Consider the following 16,310-nt stretch of genomic DNA (forward strand, 5'->3'; position numbering starts at 1 on the left):
AAATAATACAAAGGAACAATACAATAATAATATTGATAATATTCTTGTACTGTTCCTTTGTACTATTTAAACTTGGATCAATTTTGATTTAGTTATTTATCCTCTAAAGAAGTGGCTTACACTGAGTCACGAAACATCAGAAAATCTAATTTTTATACTCACTGGGATATTATAAATACATTAATTTATTTATAACAATTTACCCAATGCTAAATAAATTCGAAATTATCAAGTCAAACCTTGGTAATGATACTTATAATTCATTATAGTTCAATAGTGAATAATTCCAGATAGCTTCAAAGTGTAGTGATTTCAATAACAATAGTTTACATTACGAAATAGTCTTAATTAAACCATAACTGGAAACCGAGAAGTACTGGACAACTATTTCAGCTTTAAATGGGGATCAGCAGTGAGCATCTATATATCCTGACAAACGAGATCGAATCTAGGACTTTCAGATATAAAATTCAAAATGTTGATAATCTCGATGAAACTCCTATGCGAACAATCTCAAATAATCAATATCGTTTTGTTACTTTTTGTACTATATTACAAAATGATAGGTTTTCGTTTTATCGACCATATAAAACGTTAGATTTATAGATGTTTAAGAAAGCATTTCATACAATTCGGAAACGAACTATCGAATAAGTAAACTTTCATCAACGACAGCCAAAAAATAGCTTGATATATATATGACCATCATCGTAACTAAATACGTATCACACGAACTATATGTTAATTAGAATACGTTGTCACTGAATTCCAAAAATCTTGAAGAGATCATCGTGCTAAACACAAACTGAGTTTGAAAATCTTCTGCTGAATAAGTTCGGGCGTGCAGAATTGCAGATATCAGAATATTCACACTCCAACTTATACAATCACATTTAAATCATGACCGTATCTGCAGAATACAAATACTGACCAATTAAGCATTTTTTTTAGTTGAAAAATTTACTGATACTCTCTGGTGTGTCATCTTCCACATACTGTGCAAACCTTCAACCACTTAATATCAAAACTTTTAGTGTATTCAGCAGTAATATATCAAATAATATTCAGTTATGGTTTTTTCATCAGAAAATGACACCAACTAGACAACAACTTATTATGAAAGAATACTCGAGAGACACTTATTTGAAAACTATATTTATTATCTAATAAACATAAACAATTTTTGTCGAGCAATTACAACATCGATAATTCAATGTGTGCATATTGCCCAAACAAACAGGTAGGCTGTATTTTCTCAAAAATGGAGTTAATCACAACATTCTCTTCAACACGTGGTAATGTCAAACAGCAACCTAAAGGTTCATCTCCCCTCAAGCTGTTACTACATAAGAACCCAAATTCTTCAGATTTGGATGTTATTAAAGTAGAATCTGTCAGCGAAATAACTGAATTTATGATCTCTAGACATACTATCATTTTCTATAACATTCCAGATCAGATATCACCGAAACTATTTAAGTATTTGATATTGAAAGCAATCAATCGTCTGTATATCTCCTGTTATTTTGTTCATCTGAATAAAATACGCTGAAAGTACTTTTATCCCATTCTATTTCAATTTGATTCTCAATTAGTACCCGAGTAAAAAATGTTTGTACGATTAATTGTTGCTTCCGCTAAGTTTAAGAAGTCCTGTAGAATTGCAACGAAAACAATCAACCAAAATTTAAGAAAACGAACACTTTAGACAACATCAATGCTTTACAAACTACCACAATTATTGTAGATTTTCTAACAGCATCTATTCCTATCACGACTGTATCACTTGTTAATGAAAGTCCTCAGTTACCACAGAAAACTGGAAGTATAACATAAACCATGAAAAATTTAGATCTAACCTCTGGCAACTTGTATGCCTCTAACATTGGTATAGATCTTATTGCTTCCGATATTATGTCTTCTACATGAATCACAGAGACATAAATACAAATATCCCTTCTTGAAATACAGGGGTTTTTGTCCACCTGAAGAATTTTAATCAGCCAAGAAATCTGTCTGGTTTCAAAGCGAACACTTAAAAGATTTTAAGGCCCTAACAGTGAGAATTGAGCATCCTGGTCCTCAAATTATGAAGGATTTTATAAGACCCCGGTATCTAAAGGTAGTCAACCTCCAAAAATTGTATGATAGTTAAAACTCACAGACAATAGACAGCCTATTGGGATGACAATTTATGATCCAATTGAATAAATCTCACATGTCTTCCACTCATGATAGCTTCCACAACAGTAATGTAAGTATACTTGAAAGAAGTAGTGATTCACATATTTACTCTATCTATTGTTTAAGAACTTTTAAAGCACTAAGCTTTTATTGTTAGTAGTATTCATATTAAGGATAAACAAATTGGAATTTTTCTAGCTTCATTTTATACATCGTATTATTGAGAGTAATGGAAAGTTAGACTTCAAATGTAGATTCACCAAACTAGGACTTGGTCCTTTATGGAGTCAACAGCTTAAGTGGTGAATGATTTTTCTCCATTCTCTATATTATATAAATTATCTTTGACACCCAGTAAAACAATCCAACACTCGTTACTCAATATCGAAGAGTAATGTTCACCCTGAATCCACTTTTAGTAGAAGAACTACTTCATAGGTAAATTTTCTGGAACCTGAGACTGCCTGGCACCATATGTCGGTGAAACAATTTCGCCAGCGTTTGTTCAGTGCATGGATAATTTTTTCACTTCTGATAATGCCTTTGAAATGTTTACACTAGAGATCATATCTCAGTTCATCAGTGAAACTACACTATTATTACTGAGAATACATATCAAGCTCACTTTACTTTATTACCAAGGTGTATACTCCAATAATTTTGTTGTACTCTAATAATGATACGATTTATGATTATGCATTTTTTTACTGAATCATATGATTTATTATTATTAATATCATCGTGACAAATGTTCACCTAAAGCAATCTACAAATTATACCAATCGACAATATGCTCTTATATCTTTTAACTGGTTCATCTATATTTCAAATAACCTGATCATAACGTAAGGTAGTGTGCATTCGATAATCATTACAGAATATATATTACGATTACTATTATTATTGTTATTATTATTACTATTATTTCATCGATATTTCTACCAGATAGTTTAGTTTCAAATATGTTCGATTTCATTACTTCAGTCATCATGAACTTAAACATTGAAACTAATCAAAATTATAATCGTAAAGTATTTGGTTGTTCATCACGTAAAATAATACTGTAATGACTTCATTCCAATCTTCTATTAGTACAATGTAATTGAAAATATTTTGATTAGTAAGTATGAAAAACGTGTCTACTGTGTACTGTCCATTTAGAGGAATGGAGGTCTTGAATGAATTAATGTAGGTACATTGATAAGAAGTCTTCAACATAGCCAAGAAATTTATTTGATTCTCATTCGCTTTTAATGTTTTCTTTGACAAGTATCAGTGAAATATAAAACTATATTCATCATGAAAATATCCTCACAAACCATTAAAGTGTATAATAATATTGTTTCGATTGTTGACTAGCTTTTAGGTAGATTTTTTAAAATTCTTGTGAAAAATCTTGATTTACAGAATCAACCACATTTCGAGTGATGCGGTAATTCACCGATGGAATTGGTTAATAATTACGTTATACAACAAATCTACTAGAACTAAACATTACGGACAAACTATCAGGTGATAGGAATCCAGATCTTCAAGTCAGTATCAGTTATCCTAGGACTGTAAATATACATTGTTAGTAAATATAAACCAGGGATAAATCTAGATCTATGAATACAGGTTTGTTTTGTTCTATCGTTTGATACCAAAACAAACAGTGTATTTATTCAAGTCATTAAAAGTGTTGTAGAGACAATTAGTTATTTTAATTGAATAGAACAAATCCTATATCGTCATTAGTATGGATTTAAATTGTAGCTCTGCTGATATTTTTGACTGAATTTTGATCAGTTCACGTTGATAATATTTGTGTAATGTGTGCATTGCCTAGAAACACCTCTAAACTCGTTAGTTATTTCAAATAGGTGAATCAGTTTATTTATTCCACCGTAGGTTCACTGGTTATTTAATTTCCATTTTTATCAGCTACAGTTTCCACATACAGCCAGTTTCTCATTGTTTCAGTCCCTTGAAAACCTAATCTTAACAATACAAAGTATTCTTTTTAACTACAAATGACTCAAACAACAAATCTTCCCCAGATAATTTGTTGATTATGTTGGGGCGATCCTGAATATTTCTCGCAATAGACATGACAAGATCAGGAAACATTAAGAAGCATTTTATTCAATCAGCGTTTGATTAGAAGTTTTGCTAGAAATATCGCGAAAATGAAAAGTCACATGTAGAGGTTCTGATTGGCTGGTTACTACTCTACTACTATGTTTAGTAGCATCCCAAAATTTTCGGGAAAACCCAAGGACTTCTAAAATACTATAAAAATCCTATATTTTCTGTACATAAATGAACCTTTAAAGTAAAGTGCTTCTCGTATATTTTGCACCTTTTCTCTCGTGTTCAAGTCGCTGTGTAGTTCTAGCTTGGAGATAACGAGACTATCTTAGGATCCGAATATAGCGTTCAATCAGCAAGACTTATTAGATTAAATTAAAGTCTGATTGAAATAAATAGAAATTACCATATAAATATAAAGTGATTAAAAAATGGGGTGAAAATAATTTAGAAACAGTAAATTAGCAAGACTTTTCTTCCAGAAGGTGAAAATTCAAATTTTAAAACGTTATACAATAAAAATTTATAAAGATGATATTTAACGAAGTATCTATGCAATTTGTAACCACGTCAATACAATCAACTAACAGTTTAATTTTTCCCCTTCTTCCCCCCCCCTCATATATTACTTTAAGTTTCAATAACTAATTGCTAACACGTTTAAAAATTTATTTGAACAATAATATCAATTGAATATTGAACAGATGATAAAATATCCCACTGAAAACTTCTTATACTTCCTTTTTCTATTCTGGCTTGACAAATGTGCCCGTGTGTGTGTGTGTGTACGTTCGAAATTATTTAATGAGAAGATAAATTATTATTCTCTTTCTCTCTCTCTCTTTGTTTTTCTCAACTCTTTTCACAGCATCAACAAACTTTTTCTTAGGAACATAAAATGCTCATAAAATTTTTTAAAATTTCTTAATGGAGAATAGTCATTAAATTTTTGAAAAATATAAAAAAATTAGCGAATGTTTATTTTTTTCTTAAGAAAATTATCATCATAGTTGACAGTGGAATTCAAGATACTCGTTTTGTCCTATATTAAGCTCTTCAGATGAATATACTTACATCTGAGTTGATTTTTAGACTAACACATATGTTCAGTAATTTACGCTTTTCACTACTAGCCTGTTGTATCTTAGTGAAGACATAAGTATGGGTAACTTTTGGGATCTATTAACGAACGATTATTCTATATATATTTCTATTGTATAACTATTCAGCAACCGGATTATGTATATCTATATTCATCTTATTATAAGCTTCATTTTGATCTATGAATTATTATTATTATACAATTTACTGTTCCTAAATTATACTCAGTTTATTGATTACTGTCTCCCACGTTCACAGCCACACTTGGCTTGATCTTGTACAAATATTATTTTCCAGTTTATAGTGTGATGTGGTCTGTCTGTCTGGTATATAAACAGAGTATACTTGAAATAAATGATTCACATAGCAGAAGCTGCAATTAGTGTTCTGGACTTAGTTGGAAGGGCTAGGCGGACAAGTGATCAATAAGGACGCTAGACTGCTCATACCAGTTGAACGTCATTGTTTGGGCATAGTGCTAAGATTTGAAAATTCGTATTTCGATTGGTGGATAATTCACTTGATAAAAGCCGGACATAAGATCAATAACGAATCAGCATACGTCCTTTGTTTATTTTGTAAAGTCATAACAAATTGGTGACGGCCTTTTTATAAAATCACAACATATATATATATATATTGTCGAGGGCGGTTGTTAACTTTTGAAGCATGTCAGATAGAGGTATCTATGGTCTTTCGCGCAGACTTGGTTCATCCACTGGTTGAGGGGCTCCTCCTGGTCCTCATGGACCCTCATATAGCATGCCACCTCCAAGCGCCCAAGGGACCAGGAGTAGTAATGGTCCACCTTCTGGAGGATACACTTCGTCGAATTCTTCGAGATCTCACGCTCCGCCCGGACAGAATGCTGATGCATTATTGGTGACGAAAACAGCTTAATAATCTGATGTATACGGTCGATCATTGGGAATGATATGGTTTTATCTATCACACAACCACTGTCGAACAAGTATGATAAATGGAGCTGTGCATTGTCGTTGTTTGACCATTTCCAAACCACTCAGGGTGACGTTCACTTATTCGTTTAGTGGTATATCCTATATAGCATCCGCCATGGGATCAGCTGAACCAGTAGTTACCCATTAAAATAGGTAGAACCAGGCAACCTGTCTTTTATCTGAGTAGACGCTACTAATTAATTATATGGTAGAAAACAACGGTTAGATGAGTAAGAATTCGATCTAACCGCAATGACTAAACCGTTATTTGGAACACTGCTACTTGAATCACGGTTTTATTGTAGTTTCAATTAAAGAGGTTTCTTCCAAGTGATCTGTATCCCTGACTTCTTAAAAAGCACTTACAGATAATCTATTTTAACAAGTTTGTTATTAATGAGATATAACTTCTATATTGTTGAGCTATCTAAGTAGATTTTTCTTTGTACCCCTCGCAATACATCTAGCCAGATTTCTGTATAAAAACTGAAGAAGTGTGTGTTGACACACAGAGGATTTCTTCTGCTAAACGACTTTACAAATTCTAACCTCATCTCAAATCTACTATCTGTTATCACATCCATATAATCCGCATAAATATATTTTATTTTCTGTGGTGGATTTCCAAAGGCGATTTTCCTTCATAGAATACTCCTTTCAAAGTCATTAATATGCATTTTCAATAAATTTGTTTGAATAAGCACATGTTCAAGTATATTAGCATTATTTTATATGTGAATATACGTTGTGCCAGAAAATGGTTCACGATATAGAAACTGAACAATTATTCTGAAAAACGCAAAACACACTTGAATTGTCGTTTACATAAGGCTGTTTGACCAGCATTATATATGATCACTAATAGCATAGATTTTGTCACAAATTGATATCTATTTTGAAATTAGCACTGACTTTAGTGTGTATTTCATCAGAAACATATAATCTTGTGTTCATGATCCTCTCTGAAAAACATTTGTTAATTACTAAGTTTACTTTATTATGAAAGTGAAAATAAATTCAACTAGTAGTAAGATAACCTTTTTCTTTTCGAATATTAAGGATTCCCATTCTGTTGTTCTAATTTTTCCTTTTCCACTTATTTGTCCCATGTGTTTCGGCGTTAAATCATACTACTTATAATTTTTGAGTAGTTTGAGCTTGCTTCGCTAATTTTACATCTCCATCATAAATACGAATCATTTCCTGTTTAACAGATTATATTTTTACTGCTATTTCTATATTTCTTTCAACATTTCTCTTTTTGTAACACTTTCTATTTTTCAGTGTTCTACTTTACGTATATTTATTTTGTTGTGAGCAAAACGTTGCACGTAATTCATTACTTCTGTTCAACGCCAGAATTTTGGTGTTTTCTGCCTTATAGAATAAGTTATAAACCATTTTTATCCACATATCCGAAAAATGAACTTTCCACTTTTTTTCCCTTTTAATGATGTAAACGACTTCTGAAGATCTCATGATTCTAAGTTTATTAACTTTTTTTTTTCTGGTTTTACATAAGATAACGTAATTTCACACAAATTTAATTTTTTGCTTTAATTAATGAATTCTGAAAGGTAATTGTAAGGTGAAGTATTAACTAGTGTATTTAAAAAGCTAAGTAATAACAAGATGAACTTACTTTAAGTTTTTAAATGTCATCATACCTAAATTAGTCATTCAATTGGTGAGTTGTTTTGAACTCTAAAGAAGATCTATTTTTGTTTCTAAATCTAGTGAAGTATTTTTTCAAAAGGTTTAGATAGTCGAGTTGTGACAACATTCTGTTAGCCAATAAGGTATTCTGGAAATAAAACTGATTTTTTTTAGAAGTCAAATGTTCCCATTATGAAAACTCATCTGTTCGGTTAGGGACTGCTAACAGACTGGCGCATTTTCTTACCAGTGCCTCAAAAGTCCAACCAAAAATTTTTAAACCATGCTGATGAAAATCTTGGTGGAAATAACTGATTGCTTGTGCATCGACCAGTTTACTAGTAAGATTATCTCGTTAAAATTCACCCATCTTTCTTAGTAAACAAAACGTTAAAAAACGCTAATCAGAAAATTAATTCAAACCATCTAGTGTGCGGCCTATGCTCCTCCATGAGGAATAACAGGCGTAAGAAAGTAAATAAGTACTCATTTTCACTAAGTTTCTATCATTTACTGGCGAAACGAAAAGGTTTTTTCCTTGGATCCATACTGTAAATCTTCACAAACTGTATTCTGTATCGTGTAGGTGCTTTTCTTTTGACTATTAACTACAAAATAGCAAAAATACAATCGGTTAGCAACGAAAAATTACTACACTGAATGAGAATAAAAGCGAACACTTGCTTGTATGAAGGGAAATGAGCAAGAGTGAATTAACAACAGTATTAATGTAAATACCTAAAGAAGTGAAGTATCATTAGTCATAAGTGCATCGAATGAATAAAGGCTGAATTTTGTGTTAACAAAGAAGTCAATTTTAGCTCAGAGACACAATACTTATACATTCGAAGTAGTTTAATATAGCACATAAATCTAATCTGTAATGCCACTCCTGTACTGGTTTATGATCATTAGAAGTATTCAAATCAATTTACTTACTAGAAATTTCAAGAAAAAGTGCAATTTAATCCAAACAGGACTAGATCATCACAAACTAACGTATTGTATTTAGAATTCGTAATAGGTGGGGAATCCTGTACAAAGGAATCATTAGTTCGTACCATATGGTTCTTTTATTAACCTGAAAACGGACAGAACAATAATTCGAGTAGAAAACTTTGAGTTGGATTAGGCCGAAAACATCGGGAAAACGGTTGAGTATGGTAGTCAAGATCAGCCTACTGAAGGGAATTATAAACTGATCAGAAATGAAAATGAGTTTATCTTACCTTAGGAGATCCTAAGCTATGCACTATCCGAAACAGATATATTGAAAACGAAAGTGTGAAGTAAAATAGTGATATATATTATCAGTAAGATGTAGAAGTTCATCATCATGGCACCTAAGAGCTTGTAGTGTCTAGTACTTTATAAATCCCACATAAGTTATTCTAGGTTCCGGATAGACCAATTTACTCATTCTTCTCCAGTTACATGTTGACCGTATCAATTATTCTCTTAATAACCTTGACTGTTTTTATATGAGCGTGTGTTAATTGCTTACCCTGTTCATTACGTTTCGTTAACTTATTTTTGCCTGACTGTAAATATTGAGTCACGCTTGATCAGGAATAATTGACCCACTCTCTTTTTCCACTTCCTTTGCTTCGCTTTCCCCACTTCGTTTCCTTGATTTTCTTTTCAGATAAATGAGTGTATGAAATATACGTACACAAACTTCATTATCGTATTTAACTTATTTAATTGCGTAACTCACAAACGCGACTAAAGTTGATAATTATATATGAGGATAGCTGGAATGTATATAGCGTAACATTGTCATATGATCAAACTGGAAACAGATCATGCCACCCCAAGCTAAATAAGATTTATCAATATATCTTCAAATAGTTCAAATGGTTAAATTGGTTGTGGACAGAATAGAAGAAGCTTTCGCTTAACGAGCTTCCGTGTCTAGTAGCAGTGGATCACCAATACCTCCGGGCAGGAACCTAGGTATATTAACGATAATAGTATAAAAAGAAATTGGCAAATCATAATAAGATGTTATCCTTAGTCCTTAAGGATAGGTCAAGTTCCCTTATAAAGGACTCCTGGGAAGTCTCTTCGACTAGCTCAGTCGGCAGCGAATCCCAGCATTTGAAAACTCTTAAGGGGTAGAAGTTGTGTCTACAGTCCGTTCTGCTATGTTGGATCTCCAGTTTCTGAGCGTTACCCCTTAGGTTAGTATTGTGACTAAGCTTAAGTAGATTTTTAAGGGGATGACCAGAAGTGTTAAAGATACTGTAAGCCATAAGAAGGTCACCTCTAAGACGCCTACACCCTAACGGGTAAAGGCTAAGTGATTGTAGGTGCTGTTCATAAGGTTTGAATTTGAGTCCCCGAACTGATTTCGTGGCTCACCGTTGGATACGCTCCACAGCGTCCTTATCCTTTTAGAGTGAGGGTGAAATACTGTGTTTCCGTACTGTAGTATACGGTTGACCCTATCAAAAGATTTTGAGAAATCAAGGCAAATGATGTCAACCTTACGATCATGGGTGCTTGTTCAACTGTCCACCGCAGTGAGCAGGTTGGTTATACACGAGTGACCCTTCCTGAAACCATAGTGTTGGGGTGAGAACTTCAAGGATAATAAGTAGTGGTGAATACCATCGCATATCAGGGACTCCATAACTTTAGAAGGTATAGAGAGAAGGGTCACCGGTCAGTAGCTTGAGGGTTTACTGCGTCGACCTTCTCTGAAAATTGATGTGATGTAATCCAGCTTCCAAATTTCCGCTAGTTTGCCTTGACGTAGCGAGTGTGAAAACATCACGCTAAGCAGTGTTGTCAGGATTGAAGCTGCTTCTCTCAATATAACAGAAGGAATTATATCCGGACCAGGAGAAATGTATTTTCTTGTGTGCTGCAGTTCACGGAACACCAGGTCTGCGCTAAGGTTCACTTCGGAAAGTCCTGTGCAGTTGCAGATGAAGCTTTTATCAGTGTAGTTGATGTGGGTCGGTTGAAATTTCCGAGACTATTGTTCAGCCAAAAGGTTAGAGGCATCCCCGTCGTTATTGGTCGGACCATTAGGACCTAGAAGTTGGGAAACTCCAGTTTTGGCTTGTCGAAGAGAAGCTGCTTAACGGAATAAGCTTTTCAGATTGGAGACGAATTTATCGATAAGTCTGGTCTGGTACTAAAGTCTGTCTTCTCTTATTGCCTTTGTGCATATGTTCCTTATGTGTTTGCATTGCCTGTACGCGCCGTTGTTATCAGTTCGTTTATACTCAGCCCACAGTGCCTTTTGCAGTTTAGAGAACGAAGAGTGCGGTTCTTGATGATTGTAAGTTGTTTGTAGCTTTTTGAGACCGTTTGAGGAACTGAATGCTTAGTAGCACATAAGAGCGTATGCAGTAAGAAATCCCAATGAGCATCAACTTCAAGTTGAGAGTGCACATCCTAATCCACCTGTTGCAGATAGTCCTGTACAGCTAACACATTTAACCGTTTAAAATTCCAGTGCCAGCTGTTAGTGGGATATCTTAGCTCAGTTTTGCTGACAAAACTGGAGGATCTAATGGCGTGATCTCTTTTCGGCAGAGGAGCAAGAATGGATAGGTCGTAATTTGTAAATACTCAGTCTAAGCACGACGGCGTCTGACTGTTTCTACAACGAGTTGCCGACGTCACATCTTCTAATAATCCCAGATTCTCAATGAGGTTGAAGAACCGAGCTTCAGTAGAGTTTTCACCTGCAATATAGGTATGTTCTGCGAAGTTTGACTGTTAGAGGCTCTATTTTTAGAGAGTACAGATTTCGTGTTTAATTCTCCCCAGAGCATTCTGTCATTTTTGCCCTGCAAACCGAGGGGAAGATCAGGTTTTCTGGTGCGTCCAGGTTCGGCACCTTATTGTTTGGAGGTCGAAGAGCGTTTCGCGAATCTAAGGCTCATGATGACTTGACGGACATTCTTGCGGGTAGACTGTGCAGCCAAGTCAACAGATAATTTCCGTTCAATACTTGGAATGTTTAGCTTAAATGGTGACGCCTTATCCTTTTTAACTCTGTTAACATGGATCCAACTACCTACCGGGCTGTTATGAACCACTGTTGCATTCAAGGACTCTGCGCTGGGGGACCCATTTTTGCCAAGGTATTCAATTATCGTCGACGTCAAGATGGTGCTGAGTTTCAGCATGTCAACACTAGTGCATTTACCTGCTCCACCGATGGTAGACCTGTCGATATCCCCCTTCTTGTTTACATTAAGCGTTACTGGTTTTCTACCCGTTGTATGACTGTCATTTACCAAATTTCCAGACAACTTGTTCCTTAGACCTGTCAGTTGGGCAATGATTTTACTCAGCAAAACTACAGTATCCGTGTTGCACACAACACATACTCACCTAAGATCCGACTTTCTGAGTCTGCTGTAGGCAGCTGCTGCGAGATCTGTGCACGCTTCATGGAACCAACCTTTGCAGTTGTCGCACTGCATGCCTGATGTAACAGCGAAACGGCAACCAGGTCTTTTGCATGAATATTTCATGACTATATTGATATAAACCGTCTTATAAATACAAACAGAAAGCCTAGGACCGTTAAAAGAAACGCAGTACACTAAAACGGGCAAAAATGGATATAGACGGGCTGCGCGAAAACTCAAGATAAACCGAATAGTAAGCTGAGGCAAAACTACAGTCAACTACAAAGTTGGGTGAAACTCAAAAAAAAGTAATTTACCGAACTTATAGCTCAGAATATATTCTTTAGATCAGAAATGGTACTTTTGTTGCGAAGGAACACAGCAAACGTTTGAGAAATACAAATCACGTTGGGACTAAACTTCCCGTTCGAAGTCAACATCCGATTAAACACTATTTGACAAAAGATGGTTGAATAGTGTTTCGGTCATTTGTTAATATGATGTGATATAGAACGATATCACTTCAAAGTCAGGCCGAGTAGATATAAATTTTTATGGAATCTTTCGTTGCGCCTGGTATATATGAGTCTCACAGGCCTAGGAATTAACAACAGAAAACCTTTTCCTTAAGATATAAAAAGTTTATATGTTCTCAAGAGGTGAGATAGTGGACCATTCTTTTTAAACGAATCCCCTGAACACCGATATCCCACTCGAACAGTCACTCAACTATTTTTGTTAAACAAATTATTACCTATATCTATTGCAATTACACGTCTACAAAAATGACTGAAATGAGATAGCTGTTGCTATGAGAATTCAGAACAATAGTAGAAGGTATATCTGCAATATAAAACAAACACTCTTGGAAGTAATCAATGATCTGTTATTCTTATAGTGGCTCATGATCTAACTTCATTTAGGGTGAGCGTATGAATATGTCATAAATATTCATTTTCCATTTAACTTCGAATCTTACACCCAGGCTAACCTCGTTTGTGCAAGAGCAGTAATCATAAGCCAACGATGGATTCAGAAGTTATCCAAAGTCGTCCCTGCGCCAAACTAATGATGCACTAACCAGTAGGAGCAGCCTAAAGTAAACTCTGAATCCTTTTTGATCCTCGGTGTAGCAGCTTCACACTTAGCCCAGCCTGTCCAGTCCAGGACACAAACATTAGCCTTCGCCGTGACTCGTATATCTCACACATACGTGGCTAATATACAAACAGACCAGACTCTATCGCACTATAAGATGAGAAATAATAATCATATGGAATCTAGTCAAAAGTTGCTGTGAGTGCGAAGTACTGTAACTGATCAATTGGGAACATGTTAAGAATGGTAAATCGTATGACAGTAGCCAATAGGTCAAATAAAAGCTTGTAGTAGTATCGTTCACAACCACACAATCCTCAAGGCTGAGTGTGAGATAACTGGAAAAACAGATATTCAAAAATTAACTCGGAGAGAGGGCCGACAAGGGAGAAGGTGGGAACATTTCGTTAATTAATCGGAAGGAATGACTCAGCCTCAAAGATGTGGTCATTCTGCATAACTTTTCTTTATTCACATTAAATATGTTATTCTATCCCCAGCCTTAATGTGTTCTTCAGAAGTACTGCGTATCACAATCTTAATTGTCACAGTAAGATGAGTCAGTGTAGAAAGTGATGTGGCTTCCATATAAGATTTTATAAGTTAGATCTTCAAGACAAACCTATAATTTTGAGATTAGGCCTATTATTGTGGTGGTAATAATACCGAACTAGACCATAATTCTACAGGCCCATGATAAAAGAAATATGAATATACATTTATAATCTAGCTAACTAATAACTATCCAATAAGAACATGAGTAAAAATTGTCCATAATAACCCCTTGTAGTTACCATTCATCTTGGAGCGATAAATGAGTCTGAAAAATAAATAATTCTGTAAGTCTTCGTCATTTTATGCTGACCTCATTAGTTTTAATGGACACATTTGGCTGAAGGTGGGTGCGCCATGCGATGCATCTCTTAGAACTGTTAGCCAGCTTAGTTAAGATGTCTTCAGATATATAGATAGACTTTCAAATATACCTTCAAACCACTTCGATTCTGCCTTCTGATTTAATTGACTTGACGTACTTCGATTATAAAAGTGTTACATGTCAAGGCGTTGTCAAACTCCGAATACCTTTGGCATCTTTTGGGCTGAGCAAGAAGTGATCTGGTACATGAACTCGTAAAATACTAGTTTGTTCCTCGTTGGAACATTAACATCATATTTTAATTTTTATTTCAACATATTGAGACATTTTTTTCGTATTTCCGGGTTTCTTTCCTCGTTCATTGGTATACTTTATATTTATCATGGTGGAATAGACTTGTAAGTTGTTCGAACCAATGCCACTACAAAGCCTCCCACATTTCAGCTCATGTTGTTATGGCCCGACAACATCGAAGCCTCATTCTGATATGTAGAATCTGACTCCCACGAGTACAGCGTGAAAGATCCACAACTCTTCGAAGTGATGAAAGTACTACCGCGCAATTTTAACAGGTATGCCACTCCCAGTATGTTTACTAATGATGTTTCGGAACCTTACGGAACTTTAAATCAGGTCTATCCTTAAATGTGGAGACCTAACCGACCGACAAAGGCTAGACCAACTCTTCCACACCATTGAGCCGCAATATGGCTCAGCAAGTGACATGTTGCTATGAGTGCAAGAGGTCATTGATCAATGAGCCTTTGTCGATGGTCTGTCTAGACAGTTTTCTTCGCCTAAGCTTCCCCAACTGTGCAGGAAGTCCTTGTCCCATTTTAAAATAACACCGTAGACGAACGGGCTGCATTTTCCGAATAGATTCTGGAGATCACTAGAACTCCTGTCGCCGAGGTTTATTCTTTCGAAGAAAAACCTCAAACTACATGGGATGACGTCACAAACCTCTCTTACACTGACCAGCTCCCGAAATGCTGAGGTTGACCAGTGACGAATTTGACCACATGATAGACTTGGGAATCGTTCGGTCATCGGACAGTCAGTGAGCATCTACCTTGTACGTGGTCTCTAAAAATACAGCAGAACAGAGAATTGAGATAAAGCGCTTTCGGTGGGAAACTCTCAGCTATGTATTGTGCTGTACGGCAACTTCAGCGCTATGTAGAAGGCCGAAAATTCGCTATGTTTGCCGACGATAAGCATCTCATCATTTCTCTGAGCATGTCTTCCGACAAGTTCTCCCCTCCTAAGTCTCGACAAGTGGATTGCATTTCGCTGTTTTGTTTCCAGATATACGACACATTTCTGAGGTACACAATGTTGTGACGGACACTATGTCTCGTTTAACCTCCTAGAACAGTGTTCAAGACGTCCGTCCACTTGAACACACTCAGATTCGAGAAGGAGACACTGATCTTCACCGCGAGTTGCCTTTGACAACCCTGAAACTACAGCTCAAACTGATGAGATCAGGCAATGGAACTTTATTATGTGACATATCTACAGGTAGGGATCGTCCAATCGTGACACAACGTCTCCAGTAAATTGCCCAAAATTTCTCATCCAGCTGTTCGAGCAACCATTGAGCTCATTGCAGGGTGATTTTGTTGGCCAGATATGAATAAAGACATGAGGGAGTGGCACGTTTCTGAGTAAGCTGCTAGAAATCTATGTTGACTGCACGACGAATATCCCTTGAGCTTCTCTACAGATTGCAACGCTCGGCTTGGCCATGTTCATCTGGGTTGGGTAAGACCTCTACCTGTACCAAGTGAACACTCTTACCTCTTAATGTGCGTGGATCGTTTCACATAATGACTGGAAGCAGCACTCATTAAGTACTGCTGAAGCACTGGCTCGCGCCTCCATAGAACGATAGTAACAAAATTCGGCTGCCCTTCAACTATCAATACAGACTGGGAACGTCAGTTCGAATCTGGACTTTTCCGTTGTCTGACAGCACTGCCAGGA

This window comes from Schistosoma mansoni, chromosome 4 (assembly GCF_000237925.1).
Source record: "Schistosoma mansoni strain Puerto Rico chromosome 4, complete genome".
NCBI lineage: Eukaryota > Metazoa > Platyhelminthes > Trematoda > Strigeidida > Schistosomatidae > Schistosoma > Schistosoma mansoni.